The 11014-nt window shown below is 38.2% G+C and overlaps 1 pseudogene; it reads left to right on the plus strand.

Moving 5' to 3' along the window:
- Nucleotides 1–2586: 2586 nt before the first annotated feature.
- On the plus strand, nucleotides 2587–4606 carry LOC137745463 (putative LRR receptor-like serine/threonine-protein kinase RKF3 pseudogene; annotated as a pseudogene).
- The last annotated feature ends 6408 nt before the right edge of the window (nucleotides 4607–11014 follow it).

Genomic DNA, 11014 nt, shown 5'->3' on the forward strand with positions numbered 1-11014 from the left:
GAAAAATTATTGAGGTAGTTTAATTTTTTTTTTTTTTTTGAACAAGCGATATTATCTATACTAAATGGGAGGGGGGTGGGTTTAGCCTCACAATGGGCTAGCAATAATGTGGTTCAAATTCGTCTTTGGCGAGAATCAAACCTAAGACCTCTTACTTACAAGTGAAGAGGAATACCACTAGACTGTATTTTAATTTAAGTAACCATATTAATTCAATTAAAATAATAAATTATGTTCGGTCTATGACCCTTTGGCCTTCTCGGTTAGAAATGGTAAAAAATATGGCCTGACACTATTCATTACAATATTAATTTCTTGGAAGGCTATAGGGGTAAAACGAGCCCTCTGACCCTCCTTCGGTTGAAGATGATCTAACTAACCTGGAGACACCGTGAAGGAAAAATTAGTATGCATAGTCTTTTTCTTCCTTCTTCGTGACTTCTATTCCAGAACACAAGACGACACCTCTCCCACGTTTTTCAACTCAAATTTATTAGACAAGAAAAGTTTGTCTCATGGAGTAAGATTAATGCTAGCTAGAAAAATGTATTCTTCATAGAGGACCAATACGAAATTCCTCCCACTTAATTTAAGATATGTGTACTCATTAGACGGATTTTCTACGACACCAAAAATTTGTATAACTTGATCAAATTTCAAGTACATTGTCTTGAGGCGTGTTTCAAACCATAAATTGATTTCTTGAGCTTTTACACCAAATTCTCTTTCCCTTATTAAATGAACCCTTCAAATTGCTTCATGAAAATTTCATCATCTAAATTGCCATTTAAGAATGCGGTTTCATGTAAAAAAAGTTGAATTGAGCTACAAGTGCCCCCTAAATGAATCTTTGGTAGATTCCGGAAAAAAATGTTTTATTACAGTCAATTCAATTCCTTCCTTTTGAGTGAAACCCTTAACCACTAATCTAACCCTATATCCCTTTAAGTCTTCCTTAGAATCTCTTTTGATTTTGAATATAGCCTTGCATCCTTTTAGTAATTGAACTAACTCCCAAACTTCATTCTTACCCATTGATTCAAGCTCATATTTCATGGATTTCAACCACTCTTCACTTTGAGAACTAATTATGATTTCTTTATATGTAACTGGATCATCAAACTCTCCCAAATTAAATTCAGATCCTTGAAACAGCAAAGTCATCTGATATGAAAATGTGGGCTTTTCAGGAACAAAAAAAAAATGGTGGGGTTTTTTCTTTTTTGATAGATGGGTTTAGTACTTGCGTCTTTCGCAAAACGAACTAATATAGATCGGCTTACTAACAAGATAAAATTCCATGGATCGACTCCAATCTTATGGCAGTGATGTGAAGTAGTGACCTTTTTGAGTAACTCGGTTGTACTTTAGTCTCTCATTTGTTCCTTAAAATGCTTTATTTGATTGATATGTATGTCACCCTATTGTCAATGTACTTGGTAACAAAAGCATAAACTCTTGCAAAAATACTAATTTATGGTGCCAATTTCTATACCAAGCCAAGCCTATTTGAATATTTTGAAGCTTGATTAAGCTCGGCTTGTATAGGAACCAAGTCAAGCCTAGCTCGAGCTCTAGAAGTGTTTCAATGTTAGGAATGACTTTTTTTTTTTCTTTTTTTTTTTATTGTTTATAAATATTATTACAAAAAAAGTGTTTATTGTAATTGTTTTAGTATAGTTACATTCTTTGATCGGTTGAGTTTCCATTTGTATTGGCATGATTATGTCAAATGTATTGACTTGATCATATCAAATGGAAACTTAACTGAACAAAGAATGTAATTATTCTGAACTAATATCTTAACCGCTAACTTAGTCTTTCATAAGTTCTTATTTCTTTTGGATTAAGTTCGTCGTTAGCATTGGATTTAAGCTCCTTAATTATATCCATAATCATATTTTTCAACAGATGGAAGAGATTTCAAAGATAAATATCATATTTTGTTAGGTTTGATAGCATAAGTATTGATTCCAACAGATTAGGACAACTGAATATGTTAATTAGAATATGACATCACTAATCCAACCAAGAAACATTAGGACAAACCTAAGGCCAACCAGGTCTCTTCCTGGAAACTAATCATTTCTTTGTTTGTTGTGCCTATTAGACGCCTAATGTACTCACGATTAGAATAAGAGTATCTCAAGGGAACTCTATGTAAAGAAAGAGTACAAGTGTGAGTATACACAACCAAGACCCCAAATTTAAAATTCAGTTAGAAATTAGGACCACATCCACAAATCAATTTAAATTGCTTCCCTCCAAGGCTTCAACAGTGACTGCCAAACTTCCATTCCACTTTCAAGGAAATGGATCATCTCCGGATCTTTTTCACCAAATCTATCCAATTAATGAATCCGGACCCTTGATAGATCCAATAGCTAAAGTTATTATAATTTTAAAGGAGCTCCCTGTTTTTAGCCGTTGGATCAAATTTCAAAAATCCGGATTCATTGATTGGGTGGATTTGGTCCCACTTTTGAGGCTTCAAACCATTTGTGATCTCCCAAAGAATGAACTCAAACTTCCCATTGCATGCCAAAGAAAAAAACCAAAATCCCATAATCATTGCTGCATCCTGCAAATCTCAATGAAAACCCTAATGATCTGTCAATTTCTTCAACTCCTTGGATTCGTCTTACTGTTCACCAATTCCAGAGCAATTTCCCATGAAAATTTCCATAGAAAATTGGGCAATGCAACTAAAGCTCCATGCCCATTGAATGTCGACCTTCTCCACAAACTGATCACCCAAAACGCGCATCCATTCCCCTTGCAAGATATTGCGACCGAGTGCCAGTACATGATACAAGGAATCCGTCTCCTTCGATCAGAATATCTTCGAACCACTGGATTGTTTTCGTTGTCTCCAGATGTCCTGGATGCCTGCTGGGATTCGTATGTGAATCTAGTCAATGAATTCATTCCCGGGTTTGATATTAAGTCCACATGTAGCTTGAAGACCAATTTCATGTCACCAAGTTGTATGAACATCACAACAAAGTCTGATTTCGAAACCTTGGTTTCACGAGATGAGTTGCAACAAATGAAGGGCTCTTGTGATCAGTCTTTGAAGAACAATTCCGCTTGTAATTCCTGCGTAGATTGCTTGTCAAGAGTTCGCGTATCTTATCTCAGAGTCTCGAACGACGGCAATGTTTCAGATTGCAATGGCTACCCGTTTATATATGCTGCAGCATTTTCTAACAGGTTTGGACCAACAGATACAGGGACTGCCAAGTGTTTGTTTCGGCTTGATTTCTCACCGTCTAATAAAAAGTCTGGAGACCCCAAGGCGGTGATGTGGGGGATCGCGGTTGGTTGTTTTCATGGATTTATCGGGGCATTGGTTGTGGTTTGGTTTCTTTGGATATGGCACAAGAAATGGAAGAGGAAGAAGAGGGAGACTTTGGCTCAAATCAAAGAAGTTTCGAGTGGGGAGATGGAAATTAGCGGTCAAATTAGTACTTCGATAAAGTTCAGCTTCGAGGAAATACAAAAGGCTACGAGGAATTTCTCAAGCGAGAACATAATTGGTTTCGGAGGATATGGGAATGTTTACAAGGGAATGTTGCAAGATGGCTCTGAAGTTGCATTGAAAAGGTTTAAGAACTGCTCTGCTGCCGGAGACCAAGTTTTCGCACACGAAGTAGAGGTGATCGCAAGCGTAAGGCATGTGAATCTTGTGTCCTTGAGAGGCTATTGTATCGCTACGGTGAATAGAGGAGGCCACCAGAAAATTCTAGCTTGTGAATTGATGCGGAACGGAAGCCTATATGACCATCTCTTCCAACCGAAATTCAAGAAGCTTAGCTGGTCAATTCGCCAAAAGATTGCTCTTGGAATTGCTCGCGGGTTGGCTTATTTACACCATGGTGTGCAGCCTGCTATCATCCATCGTGACATCAAAGCGAGCAACGTGCTTTTAGATGAAGCATTTGAAGCGAAACTGGCAGATTTTGGCCTTGCAAAGTTCACACCAGAGGGGCAGACACATATGAGCACTAGGGTTGCCGGCACACTAGGTTATCTTGCTCCAGAGTATGCTTTGTATGGCCAAATATCTCAAAAAATTGATGTGTACAGTTTCGGGGTTGTGCTGCTTGAGCTTTTGAGTGGGAAGAAAGCAGTTATAGAATTCAACGACGAGAATAGACCTTTGTTGTTGTCAGATTGGGCTTGGTCACAAGTCAGGGAAGGCAGAGTTTTGGATGTCATTGATGAATCCATGCCCGAATTAGGCCCGCCGGAAGTGAGGGAGAAGTATTCGTTGGTTGCTGTGCTTGCTTCTCATCCAGTTCCAAATGATAGGCCATCAATGGACCAGATAGTAAAAATCCTGGAAAATGATGCCACAATTCTAACCATCCCTGACCGTCCATTTGCTCTTTTAGCAACATTCTGATGATGCAGAGAGATCAGTGAGCTTCAATAGTTTGTGTCTAGAAATCAAACACGGCTGAACAAAAATTGATGCAGTGCATGAAAGAGAAATTCATTGAGCTCTCATATTTAAATGGCTAATTTATATTTTAGTAATTTGTATTTTGGTAAGTTGTGTTTTAATTATGTATTTGGGTTGGGACTTGATTATCATTTATGGAGTTTTAGTGGACTAGGAAGTTGTGTTAGCGTTTAATTAAGCAATTGGCTAGGCCTTTTAAAATGCTAGAATTCTGGAGGTTGGGGGAGGGGGGGGGATGTATTTGAATAAATTTATGAACAAAGTTTGGCTCTTTATCTTAGTCTCCTTCTTTAGTTGTGCGAGTGTTCGTCTAGTTGATTCTCTGCCCTTTAACAGTCCTCCATCATTTGGTACCAGAGCTTTGCTATGTTCGTTGTGTCACATCCCGGCTCGGGCCCCCATCACATCCCGGGCTCGACTTCACCGTATCACGATATTGTCCGCTTTGGGCACCGACCACGCCCTTACAGTTTTGTTTCTGGGAACTCACACGAGAATTTCCCAGTAGGTCACCCATCCTGGGATTGCTTTCGCGCGAATTCGCTTAACTTCGGAGTTCTGATGGAATCCGAAGCTAGTAAGCTCCCAAAACGCCTCGTGCTAGATAGAGATGAGAATATACATATAAGGCTTACATGATACACTCCCCTAAGCGATGTGAGATGTTACACTTTGGGTTGTTTCCACACCGTTTATGTAAAATGGTGGGACAAAGAGGTAGCGGAAAGCATGAGCACCATATGAGCATCGTGGAATATAGGGATGAAAGAGACAAAGAACTTCAAGCACTTCGAAGACAAGTTGAGCAACTTAGTAGGTGAATTGAACGCCAAGAAGCTCGTATGAAGCTTGGTGGGTCAAGGCTTACTAATTCTGATCATGAGGCAGAATTGAGGTGGTTTTACGATCCACAACACCGTTCGTCTTAAGGGAATAAAAATCAATTATGGTAGCTTGGGATGCCAAGATTTCATAACTGGCTTAAGGCTGCGAGGGATTATGCGGAAGATTACAAACCAAATGACACTGAAGGATTAGCATTTAAGGTTGAAGCACTAATTGAAATCAACAAAGTTTCAAACCTGGATGTAAGTCAATTTTCTTTGCCTTCTTATTTTGAAATTAGGTGTAAGGAAGATAAAATTGGAATTTCTCTTGAAGAAGAAACTCAATACGAATAAAGAAACCAAGTTTGATCAAATGGTTAGTGCTTTTGATTGGACTGTACCAACTATTTTTGATGAATATGTTGACAATGAAGAAGTGAACTTAAAGAATGTCAACCTCGACACTTTTCAGGACAAAACTATTGAATTTGTATCACTGAAGAACTCAACAAGTCTATGTCAAGAAGGGGTTTGCAAATCAGATTCTACAAGGGATATTTTGGCCTCTACTTGTGCTTTAGATGTGGAGTCTCGTGTTGATCAAACAAGCAGCAACATATTGATGGTTTTTGGTAATAGAGATGTGGTGTTAGAATTCAAAAATGGATGCATGCCACAACACATTGCCACACATGAGCAACCTAAAGTTGTGGAAATTACCCCTACATTTGAGTTTCATAATCCGGTTTGGTATGACTTCATGCACACTGACTTAACCAAAAAAAAATGGGAGAGCGAAAAGAGTTATTGCAATATTTGGAAGTTGATACATCCTCAAGAAATCTTTATAAACTATTGCGGCTTCTGGAAATAACCGCCATTTTTTTCTATTATGCAAAGAAGTTGTTTGTTAGCTTGAAACAGAAAACTAAGCATGCGAAGAAAAGTTGGTTACAACACTTTGGGTTATGGATCAATTTTGAATCAGGGAACTCGTGGGTGAGTTCTTTCTCACCTGGAGAGTCTGACGCAGTGCATGAAAGAGAAATTCATTGAACTCTCATATTTAAATGGCTAATTTATATTTTAGTGATTTGTATTTTGGTAATTTGTGTTTTAATTATGTGTTTGGGTTGGGACTTGATTATCATTTATGAAGTTTTAGTGGACTAGGAAGTTGTGTTAGCAGTTAATTAAGCAGTTCGCTAGGCCTTTTAAAATGCTAGAATTCTGGAGGTTGGGGGGGGGATGTATTTGAATGAGTTTATGAACAGAGTTTGGCTCTTTATCTTAGTCTCCTTCTCTAGTTGTGTGAGTGTTCGTATAGTTGATTCTCTGCCTGTTAATAGTCCCCCATCAAAAATGTACATTTACTATTATACGTTCATCCATTTGTGATATATAGGAACTTCTCTGAGCGAGAAGGTCATTGTAGCAGTATGTGATTGGTTGAGATAATGTCATAACATTGGGACGGTGAGTGAAAAATTGTTTAATTCATTCATGAATGAGATGGCTTTACTTAATTAACTTAGAGAAATGTTACGCTACTTAATATTACAGTCTAGTGATATTTTTCTTTCTTGTAAGTAACATGTCTTAAATTCGATTCTTGTCGAAAGAAGTTAATTCGAACTAAATTATTATAGCTATCTCATTATATAATTTAGTTCAAACCCCACCCCTTACTATAAATGTATTATTATATACAAAATAACATATAGAAATGTTTCAAAAGCCTTCGATGTTAATTTTTGCTTTAGAATGAAAGATTCTGAAGGAATTAATTAGAAAGAAGGTCAAATCCATGGTTGATCTAGGGCTAACAATTTAATTGAACCAGAACAAAAAACATATGTCTGAACTTTCAGTTCTAGTCTAAACCCCAAAAAGAATCGACATATGTCTGAACTTTCAGTCCTGATCAGTATTGCAATAGGGAAATTATTTCTTTGCTTCAGCATATTGCTGCAGACCTGCCAACAATTTATTTACTGTTAACAACTAGAAAATTTACAGGACTGTATCAAATTATATACTAGGGATTACTTAGTAGGCTTTGTGCATGGTATCTTAACATACCATGGGGTTCTTTACCGTAATACATTTAGTCAAAGACGCAATGATCAAGATCTAACCGTCAATAATTTTATAGAATAAGAGACTCCGAAGCATAATAAAATTTTCTCGAAAAGTAATACTTTATCAGATGCCATAACCATGAGCACAATCACCAAAAAAGCCATTTTTGATGAAGACTTGTCCGCATCTTTTTGACCTTGCAATTAGGTGGCAGGAATGTCTAAAGATAGTTGTGGCTTTTGCTGCTGCACTCAAGCACTTGAAACCCTAAAACCAGTAGCATATATTTGGTTGTGTCACCGAGATTCTCTTGCCATCGCAAATCTTGTCGGATTCATTTAGATTGATCTCTCATTGATTGTAATTGATCGTAATCAATTAGACTAGCTATTCAAATCAACTATTGTATACTACATATGTTTGTACTATTACACAAATTAATTTAAAAAAAAAAATCAATTTCTACGTGGTACCAGAGCATCCATGAACACATAGAAGATGCATGAATACTTGTCCGTCTCAACCTTTAAACACTTATCATGCTTATTAATTACGTTTTTTTTAGGGAAAAGCTGATTAATAGGATGCAATGTAGCTAGGAAAATAGTCAACGGTAGTAAAACCTTGTCATGCTCATTACTTGGTCACAATCCTTCTTTTTATTTATGCCTTCGATTGATTTTCATATGTTTTCTGTCGTAATTTTGATGTCAAGATAGAAGGACGCCTGTAATTTCTCACTACTTTAATGTATATATTGTGTATATAGTTATATTCCCTCATACATAGTCTGTACAACAAGTAACTAGGTACGATACCAAAAACACACATTTTTTTGAAGCAACTCAGGAAATGAGGGGCCTTGTCCACATTAGAGATGAAATTCAAATAAAGTGTACATAGTGAACTAGCGAAAAAGAAGAAGAAAGAATAAAAACAATATGTTGTCCATAATTACCTTTTTGCCCTCAAACAATTGCCATGTGTTGTGCACGTGACCAATATGGATGAAAAATTCGAAAATCCAACGCCATAGGGGAAATTGGCCAATTATAAAAGTTTAAGGGGATAATCGGCTAAAATTAAAGTTCTAGGGAGAAATTGACCAATTATAAAAGTTTAAGGGGTTGTTGACCAAAACTAAAGTTTAGGGAGAAATTGACAACTCCTTACAAGTTTGGGGGAAATTAACAACCTTTGTACTAATCTTTGTGTCACGCCCCGATCCCGACATACGACCAGGATCGACACATGACATCACCAAGTATCGGTATATCTAACATACCCCGCCTTCGGGATATGTACAAGGCATAATTCGAGATTCGAATTGTGTAGTAATTTTTGTATACTTTATGGCTGCATCTAACCTCCTCGTTAGACTGCCTACATACCCTAAACAAGGATCAAGCCATTCGTAGTTCGTCCTTCACTACCCTCGAACAATCATCACATAAATCACTATGCCTCAACATAATCCCATAATTCAGGCATGGAGCATCTCAACAAACATTCGACGAAGTGCAACTTAAATCTCTAGCCATATTGGTCAATGAGTCTAATAATAATCATAACAACTATATCCGATAGCATCCAATAATCACACCAAACAATAACACGTTCAATACACTGAAATGCAGGGTTAGAGCGACACAGTTTGACCGAAGCCTACATCTCTAAAGCTGAAATTGAATCCAAGGCACCAACAAGTCAAATGATGCGATTTCAGACAACTTAACGAAATCCACCAACATCGGGTTTCAGACCACTCAATAAAACCAAGACACCAAAGGGGATTCCAGACCACTCAACGGAATCCAAACCAGGATACAATTGTAGATCACTTAACGAAATCGCGGAGTAGAAGGGATTCCAGACTTCTCAACGGAAGCCGAGTGGATACCATTCCGGACCATTTAACGAAATCACTGAGTAGAATGGATATCATACCATTCAATGAATCCACTGGAGGATGCAATTCCGAACCACTCAATGAAATCGCGGATCACGATGGATTTCAGACCTCTCAACAGAATCTAAACGAAGCAGGGAACCAGGCCACTCAACGAAACCCTAGTGGAACCCAGTTCCGGATCACTTAACGGACCGAGTGGAAGTCCAAGAAATATAGCAACACTCGAAGAAACAATACATGAACCAAGTACTCAATTTAGAAAGGCTTAACAAATCAAGAAGTACATAAAGAAGCAAGATGTGAAACAAGTGTCGAAGCAACAAACCCCATAACAATGGGTTAACGGTCCACTACTAGACCTCACATTTCATCACATTAAACCAAATGTACAAATCAACCACACTCCACAACAAGTTCAATACACAAGTCAAATCACATAAAATAAACAAGCATAACATGATGTGATGTCATCGATACATAAATTGAGGTGCACGTCAATCGAGGAAGACACATCATCATGCTGAGCCCAATAAGCTCCATAAAATCTTAGCAACACTCTAAGCTCAGAGACACGTTAGAAGAATTCAGGCGAGTTGACTAAAAAGTCAACCGTTAATCAAGGTCGTGAGTAGGGTCCACAAATCTAGAAATCTAAATCGGAAGATCTGCCTATCAGATTTTTGATCCATAACTTCCCAAGGTCCACATTATACTTCCAAAACAACATAATAAAATTTCATTACAATCTAACGGTTGGATCTCTGCCAATCGCAAATTCAAGTGGTGATCAATGTTTGATTATAAAAACTTAAAAATCTACTTCAGGAAGATCCACACATCGGATTCCCAATCTGTCAGTTCATAATGTCCTCAAATATTACGTTCTATTACGTATTAAAGTTTGGTGATAATCCAACGGTCCGACCGTCGAATCATATAATGACCAAGTGGCGGACCTTAACGAAAATATAATCAAACAATGGAATTCTGTCAATCAGATGTCAAATATAGAATCAGGGCATCCAAATTAGCTTAGGGAGACCAAGTGGTGTATCGGCCCACGCGTCACCGCATGTGACGACCGGCCGCCTCGACTCGCCGGAAGATTCAACTAACTCCAAAAATTACCAAATTTTATAAAAATGTAGAACAAGTCGAGGGGAGCAATTTTCATACCTCAGCCGAAGTCCAATTCGATTGAGAAACACCTGAAATTACCCACAAACCGTCGAAACCTTAAAATTGGGTGTGCTTCGATTTGACCTCCATACGTGCTTCGACGCCTCCACCACTGCTTGGGCATTATTTTTGAGCTTGTGGGGAGTAGATTAGGGTGGGTGATGGACGAAGTTAGCTTCAGGTTTTGGTGAATCAAAGCAGAGCACTTGACGTACCCATGGTGCTATTTTTGCCAAATCAAGATCCAAATAACTCTGGTTTTTCATATAACGGGGAGAGGAAAGGTCGTGGATAAATTTTCAGGTACTGGATCAACGCAATTCACCCGAAATTGCCCGGAGAAAGGATCGAATTTGGCCGTGGTACTTGGTCGGGTCGAGCGGGTTAAGGTGGACCTGGTTTTCCCCCTCATTTTCTCCTTCCCTAATTTCCTCTCTTCTGATTGTTTCCCTCACTTCCATCTCTCCTCCTCATTGGCCACCATTTCCCCTCATTTCTCTCATTTCCCTTCTTCTGATTGGGCAGTTTTTTTTTCCCTCCCCAGTC

The sequence above is a fragment of the Pyrus communis genome, chromosome 12 (assembly GCF_041283825.1).
Source record: "Pyrus communis isolate YQ-2024b chromosome 12, ASM4128382v1, whole genome shotgun sequence".
NCBI classification, from domain to species: domain Eukaryota; kingdom Viridiplantae; phylum Streptophyta; class Magnoliopsida; order Rosales; family Rosaceae; genus Pyrus; species Pyrus communis.